This window comes from Acomys minous (assembly GCF_964271855.1).
Source record: "Acomys minous genome assembly, chromosome: 13".
Lineage (NCBI taxonomy): Eukaryota > Metazoa > Chordata > Mammalia > Rodentia > Muridae > Acomys > Acomys minous.
The window spans coordinates 103394036-103416290 of NC_140495.1; the positions used below are offsets into that span (position 1 = coordinate 103394036).

The following is a 22255-nucleotide window of genomic DNA, read 5'->3' on the forward strand; positions in this document are numbered from 1 at the left end:
AGGCATGGACGGCTGCAGGACACTTTGGGCAAAACTCATTCAAGTCTATGCTTTTTTTTTTAAAAAAAAGTCAAAATAGTAAATTTTTTTCTAATTTTGTTCTTTATTTTTTATAATAAATTAGTGGAAAGGGAGCATATGTTTCAACATATGTTATATATATATGCTATGTGAGAAAGTTTGGAAACATGGATCTGATTTTTTATAAAATGTAATAGAGAAAAGATAATTAACAAATTTTAAAAATTAACCCACAGGACTATCCTGATGAGCACGTTAGTGCTTAGCAGCTCTGGAGGCTGGAAGGGAGGTCTGCCTGCTAGCACTAGCCAGAGGAGTTTCTGAGCACAAAGCCTCCTAACACAGGAAAACTCCCAAGCAGAGCCAGGAAGAGACAAACAGGGACTCTCCGGAACAGGTAAAACAACAGGGTCTCAGAACAGCATTGCCACCTGTGGGGTGGGAGAGAGAGAGAGGACGCTGTACCATTGAGTTGCTTCTTTGCTTCTGTACATATGCATGTGTATGCATGTTTGTATACACACATTTGGATGTACAACATGTGCACACATGTGAGTATGTGTGTGCATGTACATAATGACTTCCTAGTGCTGACCTCTATGAAGCTAGAAGCAGAAACTCCTTAATAAATAGTTAAAAAAAAAATACACCTACACCCAAAACTCAATCTTTAAATATTTCCACACTACAAAGAACCAAGGGCCTTGAAGGAAATCCTGATGGGGGCTGGGAAGACCAGGCACAAGAGAAGTTTAAAATATTAAATAAGAAAAGAATGAATTTTTTGTTAATTTTTAAAGTGTGGGAAGGAAAGAGATTAGAAAAAAAGAAAGGAGAGAGGTAACGAATTAGAAACACAAATTTCACAAAGCAAAGCTGATAATACTAGATGAGCAAATAGAGAAGGGAAGGCTCCTACTCAGGGCAGGTGGCCATGTCTAGGAGGCTCCTACTCAGGGCAGGTGGCCATGTCTAGAAGGCTCCTACTCAGGGCAGGTGGCCATGTCTAGGAGGCGTGAGTGGCCAGCGTCCCATGAATGAACTGAAAGCACACACAAGCATTATGGTCAAGATGCTCTAGGCAGAGCATCCCAGCAGATGCTGAGCCCAGGGCTCTGGTATGGAGCAGGATGGGCAGAGCCTACAGATCTTCCCCGCAGAAAGCTTGTGAGTCTAAACAGCCAAGGCTCCTGCTGGCTTGTAAAGCAACTCCATGTGCCCAAACAGGGCAGGCAGACATTCGGTACATAACAAGGGCATCATCCACACACGTGATGTCTAACCAAGAGTGCATGAACTAGATCATAAGGAAACACCCAAATGGGAAGGATTTTTGAGTGGTTTTGAGATAGCATCTTACTCTGTAACCCAGTCTGGCCTGAAACTGGCTATGTGACCCAAGCTAGCCTTGAACCAATGGCAACACTGTCATCTCCACTTCCCCTGGTTCTGGCATTGCAAGTGGGAGCCAGACATGCTAGGCTAGTAAAGCCCCTTTATTTCATGAAAGAAATTCTATTCCTCAAAATGTCAATGATAGGAGCCTGTAGGAAACACTCCAAACGAAGAGAGAACACAGCCACATCAGATACAACACCATCTCAGGCTCTGGGTCCTAACTCTTTGGCAGTGGCCATGCTTGAGCCATCCAGGGCTGACAGGATGGCTCAGCCATACAAGCCAGAAGTTCCATGCAGAGAACTAACTCCACAAAGTCCCCCCTCCTTTCTCTCTCTCTCTCTCTCTCTCTCTCTCTCTCTCTCTCTCTCTCTCTCTCTCACACACACACACACACACACACACACACACACATTTTTTTAAAAGAAATTTCCCATGCTTCCCTATCCCAAGCTCCAAAGTCATGTACTTTTCACAGCCACCCATCCATCGGCCTCCATCAGTCTTCAGCTTTCACAACAGAAGTGACTCAAAGCTGTCTCGTGACAATGATGACGACCCAAGGACAGCTCTCTGGCCCCATTCACTGAGCTCCTGAGCTTCTCGCTGGAGAAAAAGAAAAGGATCCATGACAAAGGCCCTCAGACATGGATGCCAACCCTAGCCCTGGCACAAGCCAGGGAGTGGCTTCCGGACTTCTCAGTTAACGGTGAAGAAGAGCACGGGCGAAGGCAGGGGTCTGGACTTGTGCCTGTGCAATGCTGACTCACCTCAGGGTTCTGCTACTTCAGTGATAAAACAGGAGAATTAAAGACCTTGACGATTCAGTGAGGAACTTCTGCCTGGAACATTACACTCATCACAGAAACCATCTGGTCAGATATTTATTCCTAGAAAGGGGCTGACCTCCCCCCACACACACACCATCTTATAGCAGCTAAAACCGCCTACAAGTCCTGCCCATATCTCCTCTGAGGGCACTGAGCAGGTACATCCTAGGGGTGGGAAAGCAAGGGGAAAGACCTAGCCAAGGTCACAGAGTGGTTTCAAGAAAAGCAGCCTGCAAGTTCTGGATTCCCGAGCTATAGCCGGACCCCACAGGCCAAGTGGGCTCTGGTCAGAGAGCTCCATCCCCAGGATTTCCACCCAGACTCAGGGTGACCACAAGGGGCTGGAGAGCCAAACTTGCTCTTGCACTTGTCGAAACAGCTCTCTCCAGCTACAACCAGCCTACCAGGTCTGGCCTAAGACCTAGACCCTTCACAGGGTCCCTTACCAGCTTGTGAAAAGGCAAGGACACAAGAAAAAAAAAATCAAACATGTTTTCAACAAAGTAGGCAGAGCTGTAGATAGCAGTCTTGCACAGTAGAAGAGAAATTAACCAGGCCACCAGGAATAAAGTCCCTACCCCAACACACACACACACACACACACACACACACACACACACACACACACAGCCTCCTTATCATAGCCTATGCTGGTTGCCCTTCATATACAAAGCCAAGGCAGCATCCAGGAGCCTATTAATTCAGTGTGTATGGTTCTTTCCACAGAGCAGCTATATATACTATTGCTTTGTGGGGAAAGAAAACAAACATCCCAGCCCTGGATGCTAAGTGGCATGTCTAAGAGTCAGGTGACATCAGCTGCCCTGAGCTGGAGCTTAGAGTACGACACAACCATCCCACTAACAATGTTCCTCACTCTGTCCCACAACTGCTCAATCTGCCCAAGAGCACAGCAGGAAAACTGTGGAGCAGCTATACCAAGCATTTGTCCCAAGGTGTCTTAGAGGAAACAGTTCTCCATTCTCTAGCAACGATGGGCCACAGCGATTATGTGGCTCCAGTCATTGTCTCTGTCTTGTGAGCTCGCCAGACAGTCTGGCAGCAGGCAGTAGAGGGTACATGGGTCATCTCATCCTGAAGGGAGGGGGGAAAAAACAGGTCCTCAACAGCAGATGGTAGTCCAATCTGAATCTCTGGGAGGAAAAGACACTCTGGAATCCTATGACAGGAAAGGCAGAGTGAGGAAGGCTCCTAGAACTACTAAGAGGAAGATGAGACAAAGCACCACCTGACAGCCCACCAGCTGGAACTCCAGGCAAGTGCAGGACCCCTGCTAGCTAAGGAGGCATTGGTGTGGGGCAGGACTGCTACAGTCACAGTCACAGCTGCCTAGTGAGACCTCAAGTCTCCCCAGCCACACATGCCTTACCCTGCTCTTTGAAAGGCGTGAATGACCCAACTTAGCAATGGTACAACCACCTATCTTCATATGAGGCCCTTTCTACATGGAAGAGCCAGCATTCTGTGCACGCACACACACGCGCACGCACGCTACCCTGTGTACAGCTAGCAGTTCCCCTGGATTAGATAAGTCTTCCTACTAGGTCAGATGTCAGCCTTCTTTTTGTCTCCTCCATCCCTTTCTTTTTCTAAGACAGTTTTCACTATGTAAACCATGTTAGCATCCAAAGTCCTAATCCCCCTGCCTCAGAACTCCCACCGCTGCTCCAATGCTGTGACTATAAGGCATGTACCGTTATACCCAGGTTGGTGCTCCCTGGCCAGGCAGCAACTTCCATAGCCCCCCTCTCAACTGAGCTCTCTCAGACACCTGAGGCCTCACCTGCGGCAGACAGGGTCTTCTCCCCAAGGGCTTCTGCCCTCCTTCATGGCAACACAGCTTTGGCAGAGCTCAGGGTAGCCTGTCAGGGCACATGTGGCCCAGTCACCCTACCACAGAGAGTCACGGACATACTGACCAGTCTGGATTCCACCTCTTTTAACGATTCTGCAGACTAGCTGATTAGAATTTCCATGACTGTGGGAGTAAGAATGTTACAGCCCACAGATTAAAAGCCAACACGGCTTGGGGCTATTTGTACTCTTCTTAATTGCATTTCTTGCCCATCTTGGTTATCAGAGAAAACCTTTAGAGCTAGGTCTTAGCAGATGACTAGCTTCCACCAGCTAAGAATGTGTTCAGGTAAATTTTAAAACCGACAGCAGACTTACCGTAACCTCACTCTGCTCAGCCATCTGTAGCTTGCCTTATCTGCTGTCCCCACCAATGAAACTGATGTGTTGATTTATGGCTGCCTTTGTGCTGTGGAGCTCAAGTCTAGCCTACCTGAGCTCCAAGCCAGTCAGGGATTCTGCCTCAAAAAAGAAGGGGAGGGATTAAGAGAGGAGGGAGAGAGGGAGAGAGGACATATCCACTCCCATGGAACATGTCATTCAGAACTATTTGAAACCATGCTCCTGTGCCATGGTCACTCATACTCACTTGGTGTGGAGCTATTTGGTATCAGCAGTTTATAGCTGGCCCTGGATACTGATGCATGTGAACATGTCTTGGACCCCAATATACTAAAACTAATTTGCCCTCTGCCATACCATCGTCCTTGCCACAAGCAGCAATCCATCGAGAGTCCACTCAGCTCTGTAGTTATGGTGACACAGCAAGAAACAGAGACCACAGAGAATGGCAGATCAGCAGAGCTGGGCCGGGATGGAGGGTGGGGTAGGGAGTCAGCACTTCCACTCCTAGAACTAGTACATCAAAGAAGAAAACCACCCAGCTATACTGCTCCTGAGCATATACCCAAAAGATGCTCCACCATACAACAAAGACATTTGCTCAGCTATGTTCACAGCAGAGCTACTTATAATAGCCAGAAACTGGAAACAATCCAGATGTCCCTCAGCCGAAGAATGGATAAAGAAAGTGTGGTACATCTACACAATAGAATACTATTCAGCTATCAAACAGAAGGACATTATGAAATTTGCAGGCAAATGGACAGAGCTGGAAAAAGACCATCCTGAGTGAGATAATCCAGATCCAAAAAGACATGCACGGTATTATACCCACTTATGAACAGATATTAGCAACATAACACAGGATAACCATACTATAATCCACAGACCTAAAGAAGCTAAATAACAAGGAGGACCCTCGGGAGGATGCTTAATTCTCATTCAGAAGGGCAAATAGAATAGACATGGGAAGCAACTGAGGAGAGGGAACATGGTGGGAGCCGACCACAGAGGTTCTCTGAAAGACTCCACCCAGCAGGGGATTGAAGCAGAAGCTGAGTCCCACAGCCAAACTTTGGGCAGAGGGCAGGGAGTCTTATGGACAGAAGGACCTGAAGGGGACAGGAGCTCCACAAGGAGACCAACAGAGCCAACAAATCTGGGCCTGGAGAGGGCAGCAGAGACTGATGCACTACCCAAGGACCATGCATTGAGAGGGCCTAAGCATCCTGTTCAGATGTAGCCGACAGGCAGCTCAGTCTCCATAGGGGACCCTAGTAAGGGGGGCAGGGGCTGTCCCTGCCAAGGACTCTGTTGCCTGTCCTTCGATCACTTCCCCCTGGCAAGGTGCCTTACCAGGCCACAGAGGAAGAGGATGCAGGCAATCTTGATGAGACTTGGTAGGGATGATAGGGATGAAGGGCTCCTCTAGGGGAGGGGTATGGGGGGGAGGGAGGGAGGGAGGGAGGGAAGGAGGGAGGGAGGGAGGGAGGGAGGATGGGACTGGGAGGAGACAAGAGAGGGGGCTACGATTGGGATATAAAGTAAACAATTTTAGAAGAAGAAGAAGAAGAAGAAGAAGAAGAAGAAGAAGAAGAAGAAGAAGAAGAAGAAGAAGGTGGTATTTAATAAATTCTGCTATAAACAATAAACATTAAAAATAAAGGGGACAAGGCTATTGGTAGCTCATTGATAAAATGCTTGCCATTGAAGCCTAAGTTCAATCCTAAGAATCCAGAAAGGATTTTGGGGGGCTTTTTGTGTGTGGGGGTGGTGGTAGTGGTGTTCCTGTTGTTTTTCTTTTTAGTTTGGTTTGGATTTTTGGTTTTTGGTTTTTCGAGACAGGGTTTCTCTGTGTAGCCCTGGCTGTCATGGACTCACTTTGTAGACCAGGCTGGCCTCGAACTCACAGAGATCTGCCTGTCTCTGCCTCCCGAGTGCTGGGATTACAGGCATTCACTATGGTACCTAGCTCAAGCAACCATGTTTTGTTTTGTTTTAATGGGTATAATGGTTCACACTTGTAATTCTAGTTCTGAAAAGATAGAGGCAGGTACATCCCTAGGGATCCTGGGCCAGCCTAGCCTATTTGCGCTACAAGCCAGTGAGCAATTCTGACTCAAATGAGGCAGAGGAGGAAGGGGGGGGGGGGAGAAAAAGACAGAGACAGAGAGACAGAGGGAGACAGAGAGAGACAGAGACAGAGAGACAGAGACAGAGAGAGAGAGAAATATCATGGGTCTCTATACCCATGCACATATTCATGCACCCATGTACTCACACATTTAAAAACACACATACATGCATATACACAAAAAATTAGAGGAAAATAAACTTTCAATGTGCAGCCACACTAACCTTAACCCTAACCCTCACTGACATTGACTTGAACTAATGCTATGCAAACTCCAGCCCTAGCATTGACTGAATTGTAGCTCTAACCCTTATGCTAGACCAAATAAAATAGTGGGACATATTACAACTGGAAAATAGTTAAAAGAATCAGGAAAATCCAGTAGGGTTCCCCCCCTAAAATCAGCATTTGAAGTCATCAGTGAGCTCACATTAAATGATGAAAGGAAGTCATCAGCGTATCTGTAGATTGAGTCTGAAATGTGTATGTGCACATGTGTGGGAGGGTACATATGTGGGGATGCACATGCAAATGAATGTAGAGGTCAGAGGTGAATGTCAGCTGTCTTCTATCCATCTTCGACTTATGTTTTAAGCAAGCCTCTCTGTAAATCTGGAGCGTGCCATTTCAGCTAGACTGGCCAGCCAGCCAGCCCAGGGTCTTCCCATCCAGTTCCCAGCTTGGAGATTACAGATGTGCGCCATCATGCCCGGTGCTTCTGATCCAAACTGAGGTCCTCATGCTTGCACAGTAATCATGCTCACCCCTGAATCGTCTCTCCAGCCCCAGCTGAGAAAAACAGCTGCAACTAACATGCGTAGTAAACTGTGATTTTCAATTTTTAAAAACAAACCATAAGTAGCAATAGAAAGAAACTCTAACTTAGTGATGAATATTTAGCAGCGAGCTACAACAAGCAGCATTTGGGCCAAGTAAAGGCTACATTAAAATTCAACTAGAAATCCCCTTGCAACTAAAAAACATCAACACACAACCACATCCAAATATGCTATTTTCTATATACTATTATGTACAGGATAAATACAATATCAAAATCCCAATTACTCTAACCAGATGACGTAAGTCAGTTGGAAAAGGAATTGAAGAGAGAAATTTACAGCAAAGACAATTGATGGTAAGACAAGATGGCACCCTACAACAGAAGCTGGAAATCCTTCAATTGCTCACAATTTAAACTACAGGTCTGAAGCTGGAAGTTGTAGGATGCAACTGTTATCCACACACTCGAAAACACCGAGGCAGAGGCATATCTATTAGTTCAAAGCCAAGCTGGGCTACATAACAAGTACCAGGCCAGCCAGGAATATATAGCAAATCACTGTCTCAATCAACCAATGAATCAATCAATCAATCCATGCTTGATCCATTTAAATCCACATCTCAATGTGAATATTTTGGTGTTTACAGGATCTCCTTATGTAGCCAAAGCTGACCTGGAATTCATGATCCTCTGGAGAAGTCTGAGATACAGGCACATAATTACATGACTGTGCCTTGCTTCAGGGTGATTCACCTTGTAACTTAAAAAGGGATTTTAAAATTCATCTAGACCACAGGAGGCCTAGGAAGCCAGACAATGATTTAAAGAATAGGATTCTTTATCAGATGTGTACATATAAGATTACGATAATTCCGAGTGTGAGATGTGACGGCAGGAAAACAGCGACCCGTGAAGCAACACGGTGCACCATGCAAGAACTGTAGCACAATCTCTGGGGAAAGGAAACATTTTCTAGTGTGTGGGGTTTTAATATTTATAAGAAAAATTACTTGGGTCTTTATGTTTCTAACTAAATCTCAAGTCAATTGCACAGTAAATGCAAGAAGAAGAAGAAGAAGAAGAAGAAGAAGAAGAAGAAGAAGAAGAAGAAGAAGAAGAAGAAGAAGAAGAAGACCAGGATATACAGGTGGTTGCCCTCTGCTTCAGGGTAGGAAAGAGCTTTGTAAATGAAAATAATTGAGGATAGCAGTATACCTAGAATATGAAGTGAGTCGCCCAGCATGCTACAGGGCAGATGTAAAGGCAAGCGCAACAGCTGGAAAAACACCTTCCTCAGAAGGGCACACACACTGTCTTCAGCAGGGAAGAACGCTTATACACCGGAGCAGACCCGATGGGTGCTAAAACTGCCCACTGTGACCCTGCTTCCCTGTGGCAAGTGCAGATGTGCATGGGGCCCGTTTCCAGGGAAGACATAGCTCAAGCCTGGCTGGCCCAAGGCTGGTATGAACTAGCAACCTAGACCAGTCTGGCAGTTCTACATAGTGGCCACCTGCTCCAACTTAAGAATCCAACAACAGCAGAGACAAGCTGTACAGCAAGATGCTTATCCACACCACTGGTGCGCAACAGTGTACAAAGGGGTAATGATCCAAAAAAAAAAAACATATTTACACCCATACAGAAGGAACAACTTAAGCCTCTCAAAAGGCCTCCTGCCTAGACTAGGTCGAACTTTTCACAGAATGCTAGGCAGTAAAAAAAAAAAAAAGCACATGTAGACCCATTTCATCCCCTGGCAGGCTTGAGACCTCATCTGTCCCTCTAAGCACTGGGCAAGGACTGTGCCCAACATGTGGCCTCATGAGCCCAATCAGGACAGTGAGGAAGAGGTGACGCCACAAACATAGGGAAACTGAGAGCACAGTCAAGGAGCCTGAGAAAGAGCCCTGAATGAAGGGTGTGGGGGCCAAACCCGCAGAACTCACGTAGCCTAAAAAGGCCTGTGGGTAGCAGGCTTTTGGCTACTTTATTTGGTTCCTTTTCCTACCTCCCTACAGCACCCCATCCCTTCCAGCCCCCCAACACTAGGTAGGAGAGGAAGAAGGATAGATAGGAAAGGGGAGTGGATCCCTTTAGATTACGTCCTGCTGATTAAGGGGTGTTGAGTTCCTTTAGGGGCAAGTCCAATATTGTCACCAGGATACCTCCAAGCAGCAACCAGCAATCCAGCCTTAACAAAAGCAGCAGCAGCAGGCAGGGGAAGAGCAGCCACTGCTTCTCTCGAGGTTCTGGCTTTTTTTTTTTGTTTTTTTTTGTTTTGTTTTTTTTGTTTTGTTTTTCGAGACAGGGTTTCTCTGTGTAGCCTTGACTGTCCTGGACTCACTTTGTAGAACAGGCTGTCCTCGAACTCACAGCAATCCACCTGCCTCTGCCTCCCGAGTGCTGGGATTAAAGGCGTGCGCCACCACCGCCTGGTGTTCTGGCATTTCTTATACCCTCTCAAGAGTCCCTAGAATTCAAACATAAACTATTTTCAGCTGGCAAAAATATCACACACACACACACACACACACACACACACACACACACACACACACACAGCACTAGACCACTCATAGTCAGCTGCTGAGGACAATCTGAAGCAGCCCCATATTTCACACCTGGGATTAAAAGAAAAACATATTCTCAACATAACTAGGCTTTTAAAGCAACCAAAACTCTCCCCACCCCCATGCCCTTCATACTCTGCATGATGGAAGCCAGGCCCTGTGGGTGGGGTGAGGAACCCTCCCTGCAATTGTGTGACTGTGATTGAGTTCCTCCCTGACAGGGGAAGCAAGGGAAGAAAACTGAAGGGGCTTTAATTTCATGGTTTTTTTTCCCCTAAAACATTTTCTATAGCCTTTTAATTTTCACTTTTATAAGGCTATAAACATGTAATTTTAAAATTAAATAATTATACAATAGCAGCACCCAGTCACTGCCTTGCTTCTGTGCCACTGATAAGCTTTTTCATTTTCATACTCTACATTGTAACTTCCTTCTATTAAGGGCCAGCGTTGGCTCTCCTGAACCCCATCCTCCATCTCCCCATCCTCAATGATGACTATTAACTCCCCTAGTACCGCGTCCTTCCTATACCACAAAGTATGGCTTGCTTGTCAATCCACACACTCAACATACTTCTCCAAACTCAGTCAGTGGTCCAGGGGCCTCCGGATCTGCTTTGAGCTCTGGCATCTTCCTGGGATGCTCCTGGAGGCGGGTCACCCTCAGGCTGGACTTCACTCCCACAGCCCTTTCTCTCCCACAGCAATCCTAGGTTCCCAGAATCAGAAACCCACTAGAGAGCAGCCCTACCTTTCAGCCTGTGGCACTCCCCTGTCGTGCCTGCAAGCTCCTAGGTCATTTCTAGGCCAGGGTCCTCACCCTTCTGCCAGGCCGAAAGGGAGACAGGCAAGAAGCTGCTTCTCAGACATGCTTTCCCTCCATTTCCTACTTCTCATATTTAGTGCCTTTTCCATTCTCAGAGGTAGACAGTAATGCCATCCCTTAGATTCAGGAGAGCCTTAGTACCCCCAGCACATATATATCACAGGCGTACACATGGACTATCCACATGTATAGAGTACATACACTTACACGGGTACTGCTTACACACCTAAATATGTACACTACACCCATGGATACATGGATACACATTCACAAAGGCACCACACACGTTTTGTCATTTTAGGGAAATTTTTAAAGATTATTTTTATTATTTACTTAAGTATGTGGGTGCCCATAGAGGACAGGGGAGAGACCCGATCTCCTGGAGCTGGAGTTACAGATGCTGTGACTTGGCACTAGGGACCTCTGAAAGAGCAGCAAGTGCTCTTAACTGCTGAGCAGTCTCTCCATCCTTACGTCAGTCAGTCGGTCGGTCGGTCGGGTGACTCATTTTCATCTGTTTGTGGATGCTGGAACTGAATTTAGTCCACCGCACATGTTGATAAGAGCTCTACCACTGAGCTGTATTTTCAGCTCCATTTTAGATTATTGGTTTTTAAAAACAAAGAAGAGATGAAGAAGGCAATGATAGAGTCAGGACTCATTATAAACTGTGTCTGCCATTGAGTTTGTTTTGTGAGTGAGGGCTTCAAGCCTAGAGTGCTGTTACACACCTGCACTCCCAGTTCTTAGACTGAGAAGGGTATAGTGAGCCTGAAGCCAACAGATGTGGTACAGCAAGACAGTGTCCCCAAAAGGGGGCGAGGAGAGGAGAGCATGAGCCATCTTGCATGCTAGTGGACGTCGTCTGTCAATAGGCAGGGAACAGAAAACAAGTAGCATCAGGGGTCATACGAACATATCCCTAACCAAACAAGAAAGGTGGTATTACCCAAAGCCAGTGCAGATGCCTCGACAGTACCGGAACAAGAAAGGCTGAGAAGTAATTTGAGCCCTCAGGACTGGGCAAGGGGCAGAGAAATGCCTCTGCTCCTCACTGTAAGTGCAGTGGAGCCCTTAGTGGAGCCTGACATCTGAATCCACGGGAATATGAGGAAGAGAAATGGACAGGCAGGTCAATCTGCCAGGAGTGCTGCAGGGACTGGCCAGGGTTCAAGGCATTGGCAAACCCTGGCCCAGGAGACGACAGGAGGCTAGTGTGCATGGCTGTGCGGCCTCCCCACAGCCCTGTGCCCTCGGTCTAAATGACTCTCAATGCGCAATAAAGAGTTTGCAGGAAGCCTGTAAGCTGAGAAGCGAGGGCAAGTCACCACCTGGATCAGGGCAAGAAGAGGACCCAAAACTATATCAGCTATAATGCGATCATTTCAAATTGTCCCAATTCTGTAAGTTTTCAAAGTAATCTAGGTAAATATTAAAAAAAAAAAATAAGCAAATTGATATTAGGAGAACAAAAGGCATCTTTTAACAGAGGCTTTGTTCTTTTTCTCAGTTCTCTTTAGTATAGGTGAAGAAAAGGGAGCTCTGAGGTGGGACTAGGAGTGGCCGAGGAGCAGCGGGCATCGGTCTGTCTACAAAATACAGCAGGATTGCAGGCACATAAGCCCTGGAAGGGCCCTCCCGGGCTTCTTCACCGAGGGTGGCATTCCTCTGGCCCCAGGGAAATAGGGAAGTTCTGCGGAGTGTTGAAATGGAAGCGAGTGTTTCCAGAGCTGCCACTTCTCCTAGGAAGCGTCCGCTGCAGATGGGCTGCTCTGGTTTGGCACGCCAGCCAGGAATCCCAGCAGAAGCAACTGGAGTGTCCAATCAACATCACCCATGGTGGCAGAACCATTCCGTTCCTAGCAGCTCAGTACCCCTAAGAGCTCCCTCTGGACGCGCAGCCGAGGCCACAGGTGCCCACTAAAACGCTCCTGCCTCTACTTGACTAAGGCCTTTGGGAGCTTCCAGCGTTTGCCTGCTGCAGCCCGCCAGAACCCATTTGCTCACAGCCTTGATGGCTCAGACTGTGCGGCTCAGCCCAGCCTCTCTCGCAGCCTGGCAGCTTTGTCAGTAGCATTGAGCCCACTGTGCAGAGCAGACGGCTGAGGTAACTATGATGGATTCCGGCTCAGCATCCTGTTTTATTTCCAGCATGGGAGGCCAGATCGAAACTCAAGGCCTCCATCTGCCAGGAGGACGAATTGGCATAAAAACATGAAGGGAAAGAGAAGGTAATTCTGTGCCAGCGAGCCGGAAGCCTTCCCTAGAGAGTTCTGTGAAAATGAGATACGGTTGGCACAATTATAAAGGTGGTCTTTGGGCAATAGGGATGTGTTTGCACGTCCTCTCAGAAACAAGCAACATCAACAGCACCCATTATCAAAGCAGACGATCCAGCACAGAGAGAAAACAGGCTCACCGCACCTTGTCCCACATTTGTCCCACATGTTCTAGTCCCACCTCTGTGCCGAGGGGACTAAGAGCTAGTCTTAGGATGCCCTGCAAAGTGCCAGACAAGTTCCCTGATAGCACCCTGACCTCACTTCTCTTTCACACCCCTGCACATACGGCTCCTGCCACGATGTCTCCTTGAAGCTCAGTGACCACGCCGGGCATGTCCCCAGCACCCTACCACTCACTCCAGTGATACCCACCATCCCAGAGGCTATTCGAGCCACCCTATTGGCACAGAACCAACACTGCATTCTACCATCTGTGCTTCCTTTATTGCAGTCTTTACCACCCGACATGCAACATAATGCATTAGCTGATTGCAGCCATGTTTTGTGTCCCCTACAAGGATGTCAATATGCTGGAGGAGTGCCCAGCCTTTCCCAGGAACAGCGGGCACATAAGTGAATGCAAGAACAAAGGGCGTCATTGCCCCAGCGATTTGCTAATAAAAGCTCTGTGTAGAAGAGTCAGGACTCCAGTACTACACGTGTCATAAGTCCCCAGCCTTTCATGGTGTCTCTCCTGGGAGGTTTATGAGAAAGTGACCACTCTTTTGTTGTGTGACAGCTCAGGGAGGTCAGTGGCTTGTGGCTGTTGAGCTCTCCACAGCCTCACAGGCTGCTGTCAGGCCCAGCGGGAGGTAAGATCTGAGAACTCTCACCTCACTACCATGGAGTCAGATTTGGCCTACTGCTTTGCCACTGAGATGACAAGAGGTCCTTGGCTCTCTAAGCCTCAGGACGGGGGGGGGGGGGGGGGGGGGGGGGGGGGGGGCAGGAGGGGGAGGTGAGTTAGCAATACCCGCCTCAAGAAGTACTACAGAGACTGAGCTAGTAACTAAGAGAGATACTCAAGTCAGGAGAGCCAGTACAAAGCATGTGCCTCATGAATATTAGTCTATTATGGTTATATGGGTTTTCTAGGAAGCAGGTCTCCTGCTAAAAACTTTGATAGCAACCTTTAGACTAACTCAGCCCAGCGAATTAATATAAAATCAGCATCCATAGGATCACCTAGCAGTGCAAAGTTAAGACTCTTACCAACACGTAGACCTTCAAGATACTCCCACCTTCTCAGTCCCAGCTGTCACTCTCTTTCACACATGTAGGCACTTCTTGACTTGTACAGTAAAACACTGAGTAGTTCTTATTAATATGTTTAATACTTACTTAGGTGTATCCCAACTAAATAAAATTAAAAGGCACATATTTTCTTTAAAAAAAAAATATGCCTCAGAATGTGTTTGGTAAATAAGAAACAGAGTGAGAAATTACACAGAAATGATTAGTATATGAAGACAATAAAATGACCATAATAAATATATTGCATTTGTTAAAGACGATGAAGCATGAAATGCTACGGCGATACAACAAATCATTCTAAAAAGCCATAAATCAAGCATCTAGGGCTGAGATGAAAAGTACACTAGATGGGATTAACGCCATACTAGATACCACTGGAGAAGGGATGAGTTGGCACAGAAATGGAACAATCCGCTTAGGCCCAAACTTTGTAAAATGAAACATAAAGACATAAAGGTTCTCTCCCCAAAACTAGAGACATGTTTCAACTAGCGATATGAGAGTAGCGTAAGACTCAAAGAGAATGCCCAAAGCATTGTAAAGATTCGGCTAAAAATTATGAGCCAGTGCATAGCTCTGAAAGAAAAGATACAGAAAATTAAACTAATGTACATCGTAAGTACTGGTGAGGTAGCTGGTACATCATAAGGGCTGGTGAGGTGGCTCTGCAAGTGAGGGTGCTTGTCACCCAGCCTGATGACCTGAGGGGAGTTCCTGGGCCCCATAGAGAAGAAAGAGGGGATCAACTCCCACAGGCTATCCTCTGGCCTCCACATAAACATCATCACGTATGTACATCGAACACATGTGCACATACATGTGCATATACGCATGCATACAAATAGATGTTAATAATGTACCTGGTCAAGCTGACAGAAGAAAACAAAAAGCATTACAATCTGCTTGTTGGCTGCTCTTGTCACAAAAACAATCAAAAGGATAATTGTAATTATAGAAGCCTTTATGCATTCATATATATCCCTAATATCACTGTATACTTTAAATATGCATATACGGTAAGTTTCACTCAAAATGAAAGAAACATTATGTGAAAGGGATGGTTTTTATTTCAAAAATGAAAGAAACATTATGTAGAAAAGGATGAACACAGACATGGTAGATGGAGGATGTCTCAGAAAGAAAACTGCAACCCAGAAGCAAACGGAATGTTATCCATGACTGACGAGGAACAGAATCATCAATGGACAGGATGAAAATGACTTTCAAATATAAAAGTAAAATTCCAACAACAAAAGCTAAACTAACTCATAACCCAACATGCCAGAACTACAGGTATCATTAAAAAGAGTCCAGAACACAAAAGAAAATACCAGAAAGAACATTAGGCTTACAGAAGGAAAAGACATTGGAAACAGAAAAGATAGTAATATAAAAGCCATTTCTCTTTGTTTTCAAAGAGAATAGGCCACTTAAAGCAAAAATAGAATTGTCTTATAAAAACACAGAACTAAAGGTATATGACGATTATAACCTAAAGAGCAAGAGCAGTGAGACAGAAATAGATTATTGTAAGGCTTATACTACATCAAAATGGATTGTGGTGAATTAAAAATGAATACCACGAATAATCTCCAAGTTATCTCTCAAAAAAACAGAGATCGCTGATAAAATAGTAAAGGTGACCAAATTTTCCATAAATTGAATGACTCCAAAATAGGAAGAAAAGAGGAATCTAATAAAACATGAGAATAGAAAATCATAGCAAAATGACCAATTTATATCCAGTCATTCTGAATATGAATGGTCTAATCATTCCAATTAAATTGCATAGGTTTAAAAGTTCAATTTAAAAAAAAGTTCAATAAATAAGTGATCACACGGTTGGGAAATAGTTTAGTGATAGAGCACTTGCCTAGCATGCACAATCCTATCATATGTCCCAACACACACACACACACACACACACACACACACACACACACACACACACACACGAGGGGGGAGTGGCAGGGGAGACGGAGACAGAGGGGGAAGAGATTATACTAAGTGCTTTTTAAAGAAATTTCTGTCAATGTAAACATGCACATAGGTTAATAAAATGTTAAGGAAAGATATGCCGTACTAACATCATCAAAAGACAGAAAGACTACATTCATCTCAGGGGGAGAAAATGGGTTTCAGAGATGAAAATCTTATTGGCGTGAGGGCATGGTGCTTACAAAGGGATCCAAATTCTGCTAATGCTCCTGGCACAAAGGTAGAACTTGAGATGAGTCATTCTCACGCAGCCCCCCACCCCCGGCCCACCCTCCATGGAGTTCAGCCCTTTGCACACACGCTGATGCTCCATCTCTCAGCATCTTCCTTCCCTAATCACCTAGGAGTCTCTGTAGACTGGTACAACGTGGGCATCGAATATGCTCCTCTCTCCTCTTCCCTGTAGCCAACAAGCTTCTGGAAACGAATGCAGATTCATGCATACACTTTTGCACTGGAGGTTGATGCCAGACCTCTCAGCAATCAGCCAGGCACGCTGCTTGCCGACCATGTCGCATGTCTTCTCTATATGTCCCTATAGGCCTAGCTGGCGTTGGCCTCCAGAAAGAAGTCTACTCTTGGTGTATTCACTAGTTGGAATACTGCAGTGTGCTATAAAATGGTATGCCCCAAAGTAAAGTAAGTATAGATAGGGCTGGAGAGATGGCTCAGTGGTTAAGAGCACTGACTGCTTTTCCAGAGGTCCTGAGTTCAATTCCCAGCAACCACATGGTGCCTCACAACCATCTGTAATGTGATCTGATGTCCTCTTCTGGCATGCAGGTGACCTCCAGATAGGGAAAAAAAAAATTTTTAAGTATAGATAAGAACTCAAAGATAAAGATAGCATGATTGTCAGTGCCATGCTCATGTTACCTAAAGGTATACTACTTTTCTCATTAGTCTCTGTTTAGAAATATTACCCTGATAGAAACATTGTGAGCGAGGGCTTCTTATCAGTTCTGGGATGTATAAGTGAACCCACACCAGTGTAAGAACCTGGCCCAGCTTGTGCCACCTCGATCCCACACTCTACCAATCCCCCATCTCACCTTAAGTTACTACTGCCCGGGCCACACACACCTGGCTCCTTCCTGACACCTAGATGAGCCCTCAGCTCTTAAACAAGTCTCCCGTGACCACCCGTTAAGCAATGCCCCAATCATTCTCAATAGCTTTACTCTTCTACCTCTTCAGTACCTCAGCTTTCTCTCTCATCACCTTAAGAAATATGAAAGCACCACAGGATCAAAGACTTCCGCTCTGGGCCACCACCCACAACCTGAAAAACAGCTCCCAGAACATGCCTCGTGGCATCACAATAGAAGGCAGGCAGGCGGCTGCCCAAGTGGGGGCCAACACACACAGGTCAGGGCCCTGTCCCTGAAGGATAGCATACTGAAAACAATGAGGGGGGCCATGGGGAGACATTTCAGGGAATCCCAGGGCATGTGTACCTCCGCATTTGTGGGCATATTCTCTCTTCTCTCCTCTCCTCTCCTCCCCTCCCCCCCCCCTCTCTCTGTAAGGGAAAGGCGTATCTAGCACCAGATAATTCAGTTAAGTGGGAGGAGCATGATCGAAATGCATGCGGTTACTCAGATGCTCTCTGTGCAGGACTCAGGCGCTGCACCCTGTAGACACCCAGGTGAGAGCTGTGCTCCAGGCACCCAAGTGGCACAAGCCAAGCCAGGCTCTTATTGCTGAGAGTTACATCTACACCTCTGCACCGGCGTGAAGCCACTCACCCACAGCAATGCTTTCCTCAGGGTACTAATTCTGAGCCAGAGACTAAGAAGGCCGAAGAGAGGGTAAAGTGCTATGCCTTTAGAGAGCTTGAGAATGGCACTGACACGCTGCCTTCCTTGAGTTATTCTCTGTAACTTCCCTACACTGGGGCATACAGTTCTGTAGCACACTGCAATAATCCAAGAGCAGACATCTCTCTAGATGTGACTGTGTCCTCCACATCCCGCCAGCCCCAAAGCGACAGCTTCTGCTAAGGAAGGGGACTTCTTCTAGACCCTCTGAAGTTCCAACCTAACACCAGATTTCGCCTGCTCTGGTCTCAGGCCCCACACTCTACCATACCACATCACCATGCAGCTAATATGCCTTTTTATTTGCACATTTTCAGTGACGCAGCTAACATCTTTTGGGGGCTTTGTGTTCATGTCACAGCAGGGTAGGATTGAGGCTCCTTCTGCCACAGTATGGATATCGGGAGCCTTTCCCATTAGGAGGGCACGAACAAGGGGCCATGGGGGACAGACCTGCACCATGAGGGCAGCATGGGTGGACTGCTCTGTGGGCAGTTTTAGCCCACCACTCCAAAGGCCACATTGATGACTTGGGACTAGGCGGAGTGAAGTGTCCTACAGATGGATGCATCTGGAAATGTAGTGCTTAGGCTCTCCTGGGTGGCATTTTTGCTAAATGTATCAGCAGGCACTGAGATGGTTGTGGATCTAAAGAAACCCCACAGTTAGCAGGCGCAGCAGCAAGGATCTGACTTCGGGAAGAGGGCGACCTTGGCTCCTCCTGCGGACCTAGGGGCAGCAGCGTTCTCTCATTACATCGCCTCCAACAGCAGAACAGAGCTGCAGTGCTGACAAAAAGTCAAGGGGAGGAAGAGATGAGGCTTAAAAAGGGTTTCTACTGGGGGAGGACAGGCGATGCTGTTCCGACTCAATTCCCATCACAGATTCACTGGTACAATTACCATTTCTAAATAATTAGCACTCTGAGTCTCGGAGGAACGGAGAAGGAAATAGTTGGGAGTGAGCTTGTTTACTCCTCCAGTTCAAAAAATAGCCTTGTGAGGACAATGTGTGGCCATGACACATCTGGGGTGGGGGAGTACAGACCTCAGAGGGCTGGCTATCTGGTGCAGGCCGGATGCCACCCTGCATGGCCTTTCCCTCCCTGAAGATATTCAGGCCTGAGAAATGCCTCTGTGGAGAAGTTCAGTGCCTTACACACACACACACACACACACACACACACACACACACACACACACACACACCTGCCCACACCTAGGGCGGAAGGATTTTTGTTGTTGTTGTTGTTGTTGTTTGTTTCCTATTAATAATAGACCATACTCTAGGTAAGTGTAGACATAGATGTATATACCCATGTTTCATGTTTTTTAACTATATGGGTGGATTTTATTTATGATAAACCTCCAATGATTTATAAAGGAGTTTTTGATTGGCGTCAGTATGTGGAGTTACGTTAAAATTTTAAACGTTCTCACTTTGCTTTCCTAGCTTTCTGAGTGGGTCATTCTCACTACCAGAGTCAGTCTATCTGCTCACTCGCCAGCATAGCCTAAAAATACATCTGCGGGATTTTTCCAGATGACCTACCACATGGCAATCAGGAGCAGGGAAGTCAGCTGTGCCCAGGTCTGCCGGAGACCCGTGAAGGCCAGCTGGACCCCTGCACCGCAGCCCCCGCACTGACAGCAGAAACACAGGCTGTTGTAGAATGCAGGCCTGGTCTATGTGTAGAGGCCTTGGGAACTAGAGCAAAGCACAAGAAATACATTTAAAAGTACCAAATTCCCACACGGAAGTGCTAACAGCTACATGTTTTCTCTTAAGTATTTTCTCATAATTATAATTGTTTTGAAACAAAATGACATCAACTATATATCCTCTCAGGATAATTTACTATATATATGTAATAATTATAACATATATATTTGTCATAGTATTTATTGTGGATCAAAGAAATCTGTCTATGAAAATAAAACATCTGGGGCTAGAGGGATGGCTCAGAGGTTAAGAGTACTGGCTATTCTTCCAAAGGTCCAGAGTTCAATTCCCAGCAACCACATGGTGGCTCACCAGATCTGTGAGATCTGGTGCCTCTTCTGGCATGCAGGTGTACATGTAAGTGGAACACTGTATACATAATAAACAAATCTCAAAAAGAAAAGAAAATCAAACATCTGTTAGTTGCAATTGCTTTACATTAATTATTCTCTAACAATAAAAACACATGCTCTTACCAGGCATGGTAACGCACACCTATAATCCCTCTGAGAGGCAGAGGCAAACAGATCTCTGTGAGTTCAAGGCCAGCTGGTCTACAAAGCGCATCCAAGACAGCCAAGGCGACACAGAGAAACGCTGTCTTGAAAAACCAAACTAATAATAATGTTTTTCTCCCATAAATATAAAAATAGCATATGCCCCTTGAGAAAAACTTAGAAAAATTTTAAAACTGTGTGCAACTGAGAAGCATTGGGCCCACCTCTCAGTGCAACAGCATAACTTTAGCTGTGCGTCCTTAGGGCTTTAAATTCATGCCTTCATACACACACACCATACATACATACACGTGGTAACTTTTTTTATACTTGGTATTTTTTATACATTCTATTCACATGCGTCAGTGAACTGGGTACATATTTTCATGTCATGAAGCAGTTCTATGAGTACTAATTGCTATCTAATATTCCACTGTGCTACAGAAATCCAATAATTGATTTATTTAATCTTCTATTATTTTAGAGTACTTGACTGCTACGAACTGTTAATTATTTAAGTTAATACTATGATGAGTATTTTCTGTACATAAATGTAGTGTTTCTCTCATATCCTAAAGGTAAATTCAGAAGAGTGGAACTTTCAAAGTCCATAAATGTTTTTAAAGTTTCTCATATGCATGGACAATGAACCCTCTAGAAACCTGATTTTTACAGCCATCCTGGGCCATAAGATGATGCTCTCAGGCCCAAACACAAATCTTCTCAAGTTGTGAGTCAGTGAGATGCTTGAAAGTAGTGCCTGGGCTCCGGCTCTGTCTATGAATGGTAGGCTCAGCCTCACTCGGAGCTTTCTGGTAGCTGAGCTCGTGTCGTGAAACACATACTCAACATCAAAAAGCATGTGTATGGCTGGACGGAACTGATGAGACAAGCAAGCAGCACAAGGGAAGTTACAGCGAAGGCCCAACACGCATAGCTGAGTGTGGTGTAGGGAAGATCAGGGATTTTCAAACTATAATTATTTTTAAATGAATCTAAACATGGTAATATTGGGGCAGGGATAAAAATCACTGTGAAGTCGGTATATAAAGGTCTGTCTCCAATTCTCACTAAAGGTCATCTCCAGAAATCCTCAGCGGCGTGTCTGGGCCCAAGAGCTTAGACTCTAATACTACTCTCTACCGGGTTGAAGGGGGAAGGGTTGCCAATAAACCAGACATCTGCAAATGCCTGAAGCGAACCCAAAGCTTCCGTTTAAAGGGAGCTCTGGCCGCCTTGCAGTTATCCCAGCACGCAAGAGTGTAGGAATCCTCTGTCTCAACCAGAAACATAGATCAGATGGAACTGAATGTCTAAATCACCTCAGAATATGCAACTGCATAGTCTAGTTCACCAGCTAGCTGGTCTAACATGTGCAGCCTGCTCTCTACCGATCTGAGATACAACTTCTGGGCCACTCAAGTCATCTTTATATCAAAAATACACAAGGCAGCAGGGGAGGCTACCATGGCCCTCAAGTGTAGTTACAAAGGTCACGTATGCCAGGATCTTCAAAGATCTAAATTCAGCTATCAATTTTGTGACCACTACATTTTTGCATGGCTTTGCCGCCAAGGTATTTAACAGTGACATGAATTTTAGTTTAATATATATATGTATGGAACCTCTTAAGTCTTAATGTACAAACAGTAGTGAGGGGCCCAGTACTCTCAGATATTAAAAACCTTTGTCCTTTCTCACTACTCAGTTGCCAGGCCATGGGTGCTATGTCTGGTGACCACTTGACTATTCTACTGACCTTTGAACTTTGACATGTGGTACGTTTGACCTTAGAATCCTGGCCCTCTTTGAGCTCCCACCTGTGGGATCATGACTGGGGAACTCACAATGAAAATATTTCTCCATACTCGCTGTTTCAAGAGTACAATGTCCTGACTACTT

At 45.8% G+C, this 22255-nt stretch overlaps 1 protein-coding gene across 14 annotated transcripts in view; it reads right to left on the reverse strand.

The window, feature by feature from the left end:
- Positions 1–22255, reverse strand: part of PCBP3 (poly(rC) binding protein 3) — a 256103-nt gene that overhangs the window by 98408 nt on the left and 135440 nt on the right. The gene's annotated exons all lie outside the window — the stretch shown is intronic.